Source organism: Centruroides vittatus, unplaced genomic scaffold (genome assembly GCF_030686945.1).
Source record: "Centruroides vittatus isolate TY-2023 unplaced genomic scaffold, ASM3068694v2 contig_1863, whole genome shotgun sequence".
Classification (NCBI taxonomy): domain Eukaryota; kingdom Metazoa; phylum Arthropoda; class Arachnida; order Scorpiones; family Buthidae; genus Centruroides; species Centruroides vittatus.
In genome coordinates this window covers 673,940-686,997 of record NW_027121147.1, presented here as the reverse complement: position 1 = coordinate 686,997, position 13,058 = coordinate 673,940, and the positions used below count along the sequence as shown (strand labels likewise).

The 13,058-nt window shown below is 24.6% G+C and overlaps 1 protein-coding gene across 2 annotated transcripts in view; it reads left to right on the top strand.

Moving 5' to 3' along the window:
- LOC136970002 (homeobox protein abdominal-A homolog) overlaps positions 1-13,058 on the top strand; it is a 231,486-nt gene that overhangs the window by 95,334 nt on the left and 123,094 nt on the right. For both annotated transcript variants that reach the window (XR_010879920.1, XR_010879921.1), the window contains one exon: positions 2,316-2,374. The gene's annotated coding sequence lies outside the window, so the exon portion shown is untranslated. The remainder of the gene's footprint in view (positions 1-2,315; positions 2,375-13,058) is intronic.

Below are 13,058 nucleotides of genomic sequence, written 5' to 3'. Positions count from 1 at the left end.
GATTAGAAAGCCGACAGAGGAAGAGGATTCTCCCCCTCTTGTCCATGTGTAATGAATGAGTACATCAAGTATACAGCGGTCATACACTAATGGATGCAAAGCCATCCGCAGTCATCCGTTCCTGAATCTTCTAAAGAAGGGTATGTTCTGTTAGAAGATATGAGTACACTCGATATAGATTGTATCATAAATAAAGTTTCAAATATTTCCTAAACTACTGTATGTGTAGAATTTATATGACTGTTCTTATTCGGCATAGACTTAGGTCAGTCCATAAATATTTCAAACTCTGACACTTGGGGAAAGTTCAAGTAACTTATTGATTAATTTATTCTAATGCACGTTTTTTTCATTCATAAATGTAATTTTTAACGTTTTAATTAACATAAAGCTATAATATTTCTAATATTTTTACTTGAATCGAATCTGTTTTTATAGACTTGACTTTCCATTTATTAAAATTTATTCTTTTTAAATATTTTTACGTTATTTAGAATGTAATGCAAGATAAGAATATATTTGCTTTAAAATGTATATAAATTTTCAAGTATTTTACTTGATAAATATAGAAAAAATTAATGTGTTTAAATACGAATTAAATTGTGTTTTACCAAGATCTATGCAGAAATAACTTGGAAAAACTTGTTTATTATTATCAACTATAATTCAAAATTAAAATAACTGCATGACTTTAGACTAGAGACTATAAATTGATAACTAAAATAATTCACGTGTTTTAATGTATAATAGTTCAATTCTTTTAAGATAATAAAATTCGTTGTATTTGAATTTATGGAAAAAAAGGCGAATTAAATATTGATATGTTAATTATATTTAGTAAGTAGTTTTAAAAAGTATTCTATAGTTTATGTGAATGTTTAATGCTTTCGAATGAAGTTGAAAACATCAATACATTAGCTTATCTTTAGCACTAACTGATAAATGGCATAAAAACAGTTTATCTTATTAAGTGCAATTTAGAACGTTAAATTAGGAGTGTTATCTCATCAACTGGGAAAATTATTCTTTCTTCCAATGGTTCTAGCATTAGAGAGTGTCATTTAAATTACTCATGGATATTCATATGGGATTTCGATATTCGTTGCTTGCATTACTAATAATTTGACGTTTTAAAACGCATTTTCCATAATTTTTAACGAATAAAATATAATTTTACTAACTCACATTTGTAAATTTTTAAAATAATTTATTTTAAATTACGTAAATATAAGTTTAAAACAATATTATTAATTCAAATATATATTATAAGTTCTTAACAAATTTATATGCTTATAATAATTAAATACAGATTAATTATTAAATATAATGAGTAAATTGTTTGAATTTCGATGAAAAATATTCCTTAGCTTCAGTATCAGTTCAGGCTTTTATCAGGTAGAAATCTAAAAAAAAAAGGAAAAAAAACTTTAGAAATATTTAAGTTTTATTTAATAAAATATTACTTTATTTAAGTTTTTGATAAAATTAAGCATTAAAACTGTATAAATTATAATGTTATTTCTATCTAAAGCATTGTTATAGCAATGATTTTTTTAATTAAACAACAAAAGTACTGTAGTAAAGTTAGAAAATGTTGAGAAAGACCGAAATTTATTGGGCTTTCCCAAAGTTTATATTAGGAATATTTACTGCAAATGAACTAAATAATAAAAACTAATTTGCAAAATTATAGAGCAAGTAAAACATTTAATCAAATTAAGAAAGAGCAGCCTAAAGCTAATAAATTTATAACTGTTTTTACCTTTACTTTATTCATAAGATTATACGGAGGTTGAGAATAAAAACAGAAGGCCTACATTAAATTATTCACTAGAACGTAGATAAATTAAATAATCATCTAAAGATAAAATTTACTATATTTTTAGAACTATTTTAATCATTATTTATCTTAGAAGAACTAAATTATAAATTTACAAATATCGTAAACTGTAGATGTCATTCAAAATAAAGAAAAATAAGAATTTTGTATCATAGGCCTATTTGACATTACATGAAACAGAACTGCGGGCTATCATTATAGTTTTTATGATATTTTTATTAATAGCATTTTAATAGCAGGATCTAGAGATTCATAAAATCAGCAAAAATACTTTCTTATAACAAATCTATTTTGAATTTAGTTAGCTCTTATTCAACAGAAATTTTAAATATGATAGATAAATAACTAAATTAACTCAGAAAATTAAATATTTTAAATTAAAATTGCTAAAGTTTAATCATGAAAGTAAATAGATGTATTATAAATATAATATATTGCAATATTAAAAATAGTATATTATTTTTATTCTTTTTAGATATTAAAGAAGGAGAATGAAATTAGTACCTTCGAAAATAAAGTAAAATCAACGAACATGTGAGTTTGAATCTATTAATTTTACACTTATAAATATCTTTAATAAATTTAATAAAGGATTAAATATTTTCATGCTGGTGCTATCGCATACTACTACTCATTTCAATTTATATAGCAAAATTATAAGCTTAAATTTTCATAGTTAAAATAGGATATTTATTTAAGTAAAAGCATAAAACTTTTTTCATCATTTATTTCCCTGTAAAACTATTTAAAAGCTTGTAGTGCTTAGAATAGCTTGCCTGTTAGCTTTATCTCAAAATGTCTGGTTGAATGTTGGCAATATTTTAGAAAAACTATATGCTGAGAGACTTGCCGAGACTTATCAGTAGACTGCAAATAGGATACATTTATCAGTACTGAAACCTAAATAAACAAAGAATAAACAAAATCCACCAGACCAGAAGTTATTGATGACAGATTAACTACATTAAAGTCGTGTAGCCTAAGTCGTGTTCAAAATTTTGTTAAAACTTTTGTGTTGTATGAAGTAATACTTCTGAAAGAAAGAAAAATTGCTTTTTCATTTTTTCCCTTCTTATACTTTACACAAAGAAATTAGGATTATAAAATGCAGACAAGAGATTATTTTCATTTAGGTAAGCAAATGACAATTAAAAATCCTTCTAATCACGTTCTTAATTTTTTTTTATTCACTCTTGTATACTTTAATACCTTATATTAAATTTGTATTATATTTGTTACTGTTAAATATATATTTTAGATTTATATTATAGCCTGTTACTATTAATTCTTTATATTTCTTACGTTTATTAAAAATATAAATTAAGAAATGACAAAACTAATTTAAATTGCGCTTAAAAACTACTTACCAAAATATATTTTCAACTATTTTAGAAATATTTAGAACCTATAAAATGTTATGATAAAGTTATTCTTATTAAATAATATTCCTGAAATCATTCTTACTTATATTTATATAATTATAAAAAGATTTTAAGGCACACGACATCAAATATGTCTTCAAATTATCCATAGTCTATATATATAATTATACAAGTACTGTATACAGTTGTATATTTGTATAATCTTTCTTGCCGAATACTTTAATATAAATAAACATACATTATTTTATTATTGTTGTTTTTAAATCTTATTAAATAATTCATTAAACTGAGGTTTTAATTTTTGGTATAGGCCTATTTTTCAATTAGCTAAAATCTATTTTTATATTTATATATTTTTGCTCAACTTCTTATTATAGGCCATTTCGAATATAATCGTGATTAATCGATATTGTTATTTACTGTAAATTAAATTGATTAGCCTATTTCTAATAAATTAAATTTTGTCGTCTAGTAAAAGACAGTAGATGTATTAAAGTATAATTTAAGATTTTTTTTTTTTAATTTAATTTTCGATAATAAATATATAATTGTGCAAAATTTAGAAATAAGCCTATATATAAAACATTTTGCACGAACGTTAACATAAATATTAATAAGGCAGCAATTGTTATTTGTATGTTATTATATTGCACAAGCAACAACATTACAGAGCTTAATTATGTGATAAAATATATTTATTCGATCAGATATAGCTTAATGATTAAGTAATAAAACAATTTCCAGATAATCGATCGTAATGTTTACTTAATAACGATTTCTCAATATAAATAAAGCAAATGTAAATTAAAATTTACATATTCTGTTATTTCTTATCATTTCTATTTTATATACTGTATTGATAACATTAATTCAATTAAAGATAATTAAGGCAAACACGTGTTATTCAAGATTTTTCAATGCAATTTATATAAATACTATAGCTTATGCAATACACTCGTATGGTCTCAACTTTTTGATGATAGGCCTATTTATATTTAAAATAGCAAAGTGTTTTCTATAACGAAGCTTAAATTTTACTTATTTATTTATTTATCTTTTGAAATTAGACTATAAAAATTTCTTCTTAAATATGAACTCTTTCAAACGTTTTATTTTAATTCACAAAATGTACTTTTCATTGTATAATACTAGATTCATTTTGAATCATTCTCAACGTAGGATACTCGCGTATGTTAGTAAAGATGTATAGTTTTTACTAATATTTAAACGTAATTAAATTTAAAAACTTGTTTTGCTCCATTATGTAATAACTGACCCTGTGAATTGTATATATTAATTATGTCCTCGAAAATTAACTGATAAGAAATTGTTTTTTTTTTTTTTAAATTTTATTTGATTCATTTAAGCCAAAATGCTTTAGTAAGCATAGTTTTTATTCGCTTTAAATTTAATTATATTTCTTAATATTGAATTACCGAACTTTTTATAATTTAAACTTCAATTGTAGATGCTTTTCTACTAAATATAGGTAAGTATATAACTTAATCTTTAAACATATACGCATACGTAACGCCTGTAGGACCAAATAAACAAGTAGGCCTACAGAAATGAAATAATTTTTGATTATATTTAAATTAAAGATTGAGATTTAAAAAAGATATTAAAATTATGCAAGTTTTCATTTATTTTGATAACATTTTAAGAGATAAACATATACCAAATCTCATATAAAAATCTGAAAATAAATATTTTTGTAGACTTTCTAAAAATAAAGTTACGAGTGCCATTTGTATCACAAAAGATAGTTAAAAATATTATTTGACTAAACTTCTAGTTTTTGATATTTATAATTATAATAATAATAATAATGAGTAATTTATTAATTAGGCCTATAATATTTTTCCTAAAAATTTTGAATATTTATAACTTTAGATCGTGTCAAGTTCTTATCAATTTTAAACACCGAAATGTTTTTAAATAAGCTAAAGAATGTATTAAAATAATGCTAAACTGTGTTATTTTAACAAAAATCTACGGTTTAAAAATAAATTCTATAATTTACTTTTTAAATTTAATGATTTTATAAATAAAATTTAAATAAATTAGGAAAATATATATATTTTTTATCATTAAATCGAATAATTATTTAACTTGTTTATATAATTTGATAGCTATAAGTATGTGTATATGAATATTATTAAGTACTGAATAAAGTTTTCTCTGATAAGCTTACGAATATATTTGCTATGGTCATTTTTGTATAAACATTAATATTTTGATAATAACTAACATATTTGAAACGGCGACATTGGGTTCTTTTAAAATTCTACATTTTGCTTTCTTTTAAAATTGATATAAAATAAATTATTATGGGTTCGTTTATAATAAAATAAGATAACCTAATTCTAATATTTAGTTACTGGAAGTCTGTTTTTTAAGATACTGAAATGTTACTCTGTTCTTATCTTGTATGCTTTGCTAGAGATAAGCAGTTCATAAACACGGCACTATGTTTCTAAAGGACAGGAAGATAACCCAGAGGTGAACTTTAGAATGCTTCATTTGCTGTACGAGTAGTTTTGATTTATTATACTTTAATACACGTCTTAGTGAATAAGCTAAAGCGAAAGTATATTTTCTTGAATTTATATAAATGGACTTGTACTTAATAATCGATAAACTACACCAGGAAACAGAGGTTTAAGCTTAGAATGTATCAATATCTCTTAGTGTTGTTTGAAGCATATAATACTGTTGTTAAATTTATGATCGATTGTTGCGTGAAATTTTAATTCTGTCGTATTTACTGGAGAGAAATTCTATTTATTTAGTTTCAATCTCTGTATATACTGAAATGCAAGTAAATGTCTACGGTAAGTAGAAAGTCGTAGGCCTAATAATCTTAGAATGTTGATAATTAACAAATTAGTTTGTTAATAACGTAAAATGTAATATGCTAGCTTAAAAAGTTGTTATTTTGTTAAAATACTGTACAGCTATACTTTAAAATACTTTAAAAAGTATGATAAGCTATTTATCATACTTTTAAAAAATCTAAAACTATAACTTTGTAAATGAAATAATGCTAAAAATTAGGCTAAATTTTTTATTATAATTCATAGAAAAGTATATTTAAATCATCAATTTTCTATAGTTTAAACAATTTTATACTTCTATAAATCTTTATATTCATTTAACCATTCAAGTCTATTTTTCTTTTAGGCCTAAAGACAATTTTCATCATTTGTTTTATTTATGTAGGAAAATTAAAGTTATTGCATTAAATTATATAAATTTTACAATTAATTTTGAAGTCTATGAAAGAATTTTATTTATAGCTTATAATTTTATTTCGATTTTTATACAAATTCTCAGATAAATTAGTTATATTACATCAATATTGCATTGTATAGTTATATTTTATAAGCTTACATAAGATATTTAGGTATACGCATCAGTATACAAATATAGGAATAAATATCCTTTATAAATATTTTTCAAAATTATGCCTAGACTTATTTTACTACGTTAAATCTTCTATAAATTAAACCTAATAGGAGTGTGTATAATTTAGATAAATTTAGTTTCTATGTGAATTTAAATGTTTAATTGCTTTATATAAATTTTAATCAAGTATTCATGATCAATTAAATTGTTACAAAGTAGGCCTACGTAATTATATTATTTGTTTATAATAAACCATAGAGAAAAAAAATTGACTTAATATTTTAAAATTAAATTAATTTAATTAATTGTAAATATTTTAAATGTTTAAAAATTTATATTATATTATATTGTTTGAAAAACAATTGAAGAATATATAATTACTATAGACTTAATAAAACTACATAGGCGTAGAGGCTGATGTTATGATGGATAAAAATAAAAAATAGTCTACAGAAAGAAATAAATTTAAAAAATAATTGTTTTTATAATATATTATTATTGTTATTAGATATGAATATTTGATAAATTTGTTTTACACGTCTTAAAATTTAAAAATTTGCAATAATGTAGAATTTTATTTATTATTACATCTGGAAAGTTGATAATATATCTAGAGGAAAGAAAGATCATAAGGGCGATTGCTATATCTGCCATCTGGCCGAAAGGTGACAATATGCCATATCTCAACACGTGAACGACTTTTATGTTTGTTGGTGATAGCTGTCAGATGTTTCGTGTTTTCGCCGCTATTGGCGCTACCTACTGAACCTGCCACGTGGTCCTTCTTATAACCTGATCATTGTATATTCAGAAGTATTTTAGTTTAGCCTAAAGTTTTCGTTAAAATTACGTTACAAAAGTTTTAATTTCAATATGAATAATTAATAAATTTAACACAGTTTAAGTAATAAGTCGAGTTCAGGTATATGTTTTGAAATCTTTCAATTCTAAGTTAAATGTAAGCAATTTTCATCTTAATTTTATGTGTACAATGGAAAATGTTAATCTTATTTACACTAAAATTAAATTTTGATTTATAATTAACGATGTTAGATATATAAACATGGTCTATAGTCTATTTGGAATTATATATTTAAATGCCTTAAATAGATATTGACATAATTATAATTTTGTTCTTAAGAATTTTAAATTTGAATATTTATATAGGCCTATTTAGGAATTAAGAAATTAAATTAACTAAAATAAATTATATGTTTTGCTATTTCGTTATTTTTTTTAATATAATTTTTAGTTTTATTAAATATTTTACATTCATTTCTGGATTTAATATGTTATTCTAATTTCGTTTATCTTCATAAAAGTTATATCATCTTTATAGTCCTAAGATTACAAACATTTTAAGCAGTAGGATTTATTATTATTCTCAGACCAAACTAGTTAGATCTATTACAAAATTAATATCCACTTTTAATTTATGGGTTTGAGGTTATTTTATGGATAAATTTATTGAGATTTAGCTAATATTAATTTTAAATTATGCAAACTTCTCGGTTATAGTTATTACGTATGTTATTGTTCTCGAAAACAAATCAAATAAATGAAATTGTTGAAGTAACTTAGATTTAATGTAATGTATAAATATATAATGGAGAATAATATTTTTATAAGAAAAAATATATATTAAAAGTAAAATAATTTTTAAAACGTTTCAGTGAAATTTGAACTATTATTTAAGGTAAAATTTCAAATAATTCCAACAGTAAATGTCAATATAAAGCTAAGGTAAATTTCGTGTAGAATTATAAGGAAAAGTTCTAAAATATATTTTCATTTAATTCCAGTTTTATTATCAAAACCTATTCAGCTGCATAATTTTACTGTTTTTTTTTTTTTAAATAAAATCTGCTTTAGAAAGATAATTTGAATTTTCGACGTTTTTTAATTAAAAATTAAAGGCTAGATTAATTTAGAGATATTTATTAATATAATTAAGTAAATATAAAAGTAAAAATTAAATGTTAAAAAATGCGGCAAAGTATTGGCCCACCCCATTTGATTATAAGTCATTCATTGGTCAAAAAGAAGAAATCTGATATTCCACGTTATCCTTCTATAGACAACTCGTAGCAATTTTAACATCTGTTCCTTCATTGGTCTCAGCATTATCTATTGTAGGGTGGTAAAGTAGTAGCTATTGGAGCGGTACTTCAATATTCGAAACCTGTTTGGGAGCAGTCTTTTAACGTTCCCGAACTACTCTCTAAAACCTGTCTGCGAAACTTGGCAACTACACGTAGAATACTGCTATCTAAACCTACATTTATTTAGTTTCTACATCTTCTATATTTATGACAAAAGGTTCTCGAACCTCAACTAGCCGAGCCTAAAGTGTCTCAGAGGAGACATCTATCAGCAGAATGGAGAACGAACAGAAAGCAGCGACTCCAAGCGGAACAAACGTGCGCGCGCAAAAAAAGATAAAAAAAAAAAAGGACTCGATTCTCTGCCCCTTTGCCAGCATCGTGTGCCGACAGCGCCATGTTGCGCCGTTAAACGTCTTTTACTTCCCCCCGACTCACGAAAAGCGTTGGAGCCTTGCAAACGAACACCGCAGGGCTATGCTAGTCGATCCAGCCATCCAGCCATCGCAGGTCCTAGAAAACGAGCGCCGGGTCCTGATGTAAAGCCCCATTACTGATGACATGACTGCACCGTGCCGGCTGCCACGCTATATAGGATGGTACGGCCGAAGGTTTGCCAGCCACTCGCCTTGCGGGACCGTTCGGGAAACTCGTAGTAGCTGGTCTCGGTTAGTCAGAAAGAAGTCAGGGCACACCGCACTGCAGCAGTTGTTCGAAGGTCGCTCGCTCGGCGCCATCCGTTGGTTGTCTTCTTTCCGGGCGGTGCCTGTCTTTAATTTTATTTTTTAAAGTCCATGGCATTTTTTCAGGTGAGTTCATTCTACTTCCGAAATTTCCTTGGGTCCGTATTGACATCTCGTGATTTATATTGTTTAGTTTACCCTACTTTTTTAAATTCCCGTATGTTTTTTTTTAAATCCTTATAATTTCTATCCTACCCTGAATTAATTTGCTTATATTAATTTCATTATAATCTTGGAAAAATCTAAATAAATTTTTTTCCAAAATTGTCTTCGTTTTCGTACTGACGTCTTCTTCAGTTCTGATGCAGTATCAGTTCTCCCTGCTACGTATACTGAAGGTATACCGGAAAATATACCACTCAGGATACATTCAGTATACGAACAGGAGGAACTACAAAATCTTCTCGAAGATCTTCAAAATGTGGATGGAACCGGAGCGCTGACGACCAGTTCTTCCTTCGGTTTCACGACTGACTGTGGGGTCTGCAAGCAGGAGACAGCGATGTATATCCCAGGTCGTTCCCTATTGGTCAATGCTGTAGCGATTGAGAGATCAGAAAAGGACTTTAGGCTCTCTGAAAAACCGGTCTCTTTTTTTCGTCTCGATTTTTCTTCAAGGTATATGGGAAGATTATAAGAACTATAGAAGATTTCCCATCGTTATGGACATCCGGTCTTTTTCTATTTTATTTTAGACAATAACGTTATTTTAGCAACTTTGAAAAATTATTACACATTTACTGGTTGGATGCTGTCATTTTTTTTAAAAAAAATCAATATATAATTTTATTAAATAAGCTTAATAATTTTTTACCTGTTTACCAATTCAAATATAATCTATTTTGCTTAGAAAAATAATTATATTATAACGTTTTGGCTACACTTACATAACGTAGAAAATTAAAAAATGGAAGAAAATGCATTCCATTGAATTTATAATTCAATTTTTTTTAATGTAGGCTGTAATATTGATTTTCTTGTCTTTTTTATTTTCACAGAAATATTAATTTTTCTAATCTATTTTATAAAGCAAATAAAACCAAAAATTCCTTTAATAATTTCACTTTAAATTGATATATAATAAACGAAAATTTCGTATTTTGTAACTAAGCAATTGATTTTCCAAGAAACTATTCATTAGTCAGCTAGATTTATTTTTTATTATTATAATTTTGACGTTACGATTAATTAAAGATTAACTGAACATGATTTTAATATTCACATTAAATATTAAAGTAATGTGCTACGGAAATCAACAATTTAGGCTGATTAAGGTCATCTGATTTTGCAGTTTAGACTCATTGATTAATGTTATAGTCTGTTGGATAGACTGCCATGCTATAGCGTCCTCTGGAGCACGAACCCACATTGACGTTTTATAGGTCAATGTTCTTCACTAAGTAATTATAATGCGTACAGTTATATACTCTACTGTATATGCTATTTATTACTTCAACATTAACATTTTCTTTTACTAACTTAAACCGTTTTCATTATTAATAGAAAATTGATCAAGAAAACTTCGTGACATGTTGATAATTCTTCTATTTTTTGTTATAGTAACACTACTATAATTTAAAATAAATCTTAATAACTTGGTAATTTTATATTTACAAATCATTCTAATTTTCTGTATAAAGTTTTTTTATTTTAAACTTAATACATTTTCTCTATGATAAAAACACGAATTTATATATTAGATCTATTAGTTTATCATTTCAACGTAATAAGAAAATGATTTAAAAATTGTTTTTTGTATAAAAATAGCCATTTTTACATTAAATTTCATTATCCTCATTAATATTTTAAAGTTTTTATTCGAACTGATTCAATAAGTCTTTGACATCTCTTTCCATTTTATGATATTTCTATATTATCAAAAATTCATTTTGAAATGTCTATATAGGCTATCAAGTGACTATTTTTCTATTAAAAGATAAGTATTGTTCAAACAATAAATAGATTTTATAAATAATAATTTTATTTTATTCAACTTAACAGTTATTACATGATGATTATTTTTAATAAAAAAGTAAAATTGTTTTAATATTATAAGCTATAATTAGTTCAGCTTATTTATGTTATTTAGCAAATTTCATTATATAACACAAAGATTTTTATTATTAATTGTAGAATTATTAAGCTTTACAATTCTTAAGTAACCATGAAGAACAGCATATTTTATATTGGTTTAAATATGTTTTAATTTAACTTTGAGTTCTTAGCCTATGCATCGATTCAGTATTATAAATGATAGGTAGCAACATCACGTTTCATATAACCATAACAAAAATTCTACTTTGTTTATATAATATTCAGTTATTAATATTGCATACTAATTTAACGTTTATATTAAGTTATAATGTTTATATTGTTAACAATTAATCAGATCTTACATTAATGCCATATTAGATCTATTATAACCTCTTAATTTTAGTTAAACATGGTATAAATATATTGTAACATGAGACTTTATAACATAGTTTATGGATATGAATTTAAAAATTTAAATGTCGTGTAGCTTATCAAAGTAAATAAATTATCAAATATTTATATTTGTTTAATCTTAATATTCGCTAAATTATAAAAAAATATATTATAAATGATAAGCTTATTAAAATTATTTATGTTAAAATTTAATATTATATTTTTTTATTAATATTTATTCTTACCCTATGATAGGGAATGTAAAGGATATTATGTTAAAATATAAAACGCTGTAAATATATAAAAATATTATTGAATTCTAATGTTATATATCGGAAAGAATGCTGTTTATTTATGACAGATTATTTTCAAAATTTAAATTTACAGAGAAAAGATAATGTGAAATATTAATCTGATGTAATTTGTAAAAATTTTTTCGATAAATAAATTACTTTTATTTCATTTTTGTATCATTTAATTGGTATTTAAATTGTAGCAAAACGAAAAATTATATGTTAAACGTATGATTAGAATTTCAGCAATTCTAATGTAAATAATGGATAAACGATTCATAAATATATTAAAATAATTTATTTTATTTATATTTTATTAAATAACTTATATTTTTTAAAAATTTTGATGATTTTTTTTAAAAATAACTAACTTCACAACAAACTCAAAATAATTTTAAATTCAATTTAATTCTAAAAAACGAAAGAAATAATTATAAAAACACTTAAATCATTTTAAAAACAATAAATATAATTTTTTCCAGCTTTACACGTGCTAATTACCGGTATATATTTAATAATAAACATCACGATAATTTTCAAGACGATAAATATATTTATTTTAAAATATATTACGCAATTTATTTTGAATTTCATTACAAATTGAACAATATAATAATAATTTTCTTGTAAATAATTGTTCAATAAATGGTTCTGTTAGTTGCCGCCAGATATCGCCTCGGTAAACTCCCTTTTGCTGCTGGATTGGTCGCTATGGTTACGGGTTTGGGAACAAACACGCCGTACCAGATAATAAATCAAATGGTACGGAATGTCTCCTCTATTAGTTGGCGCATACCTTCCTTTTGGCAATACCGAATGCACGTCATCGTTATAGCTTCAACTAGCTAGTCCATAGACGCAAC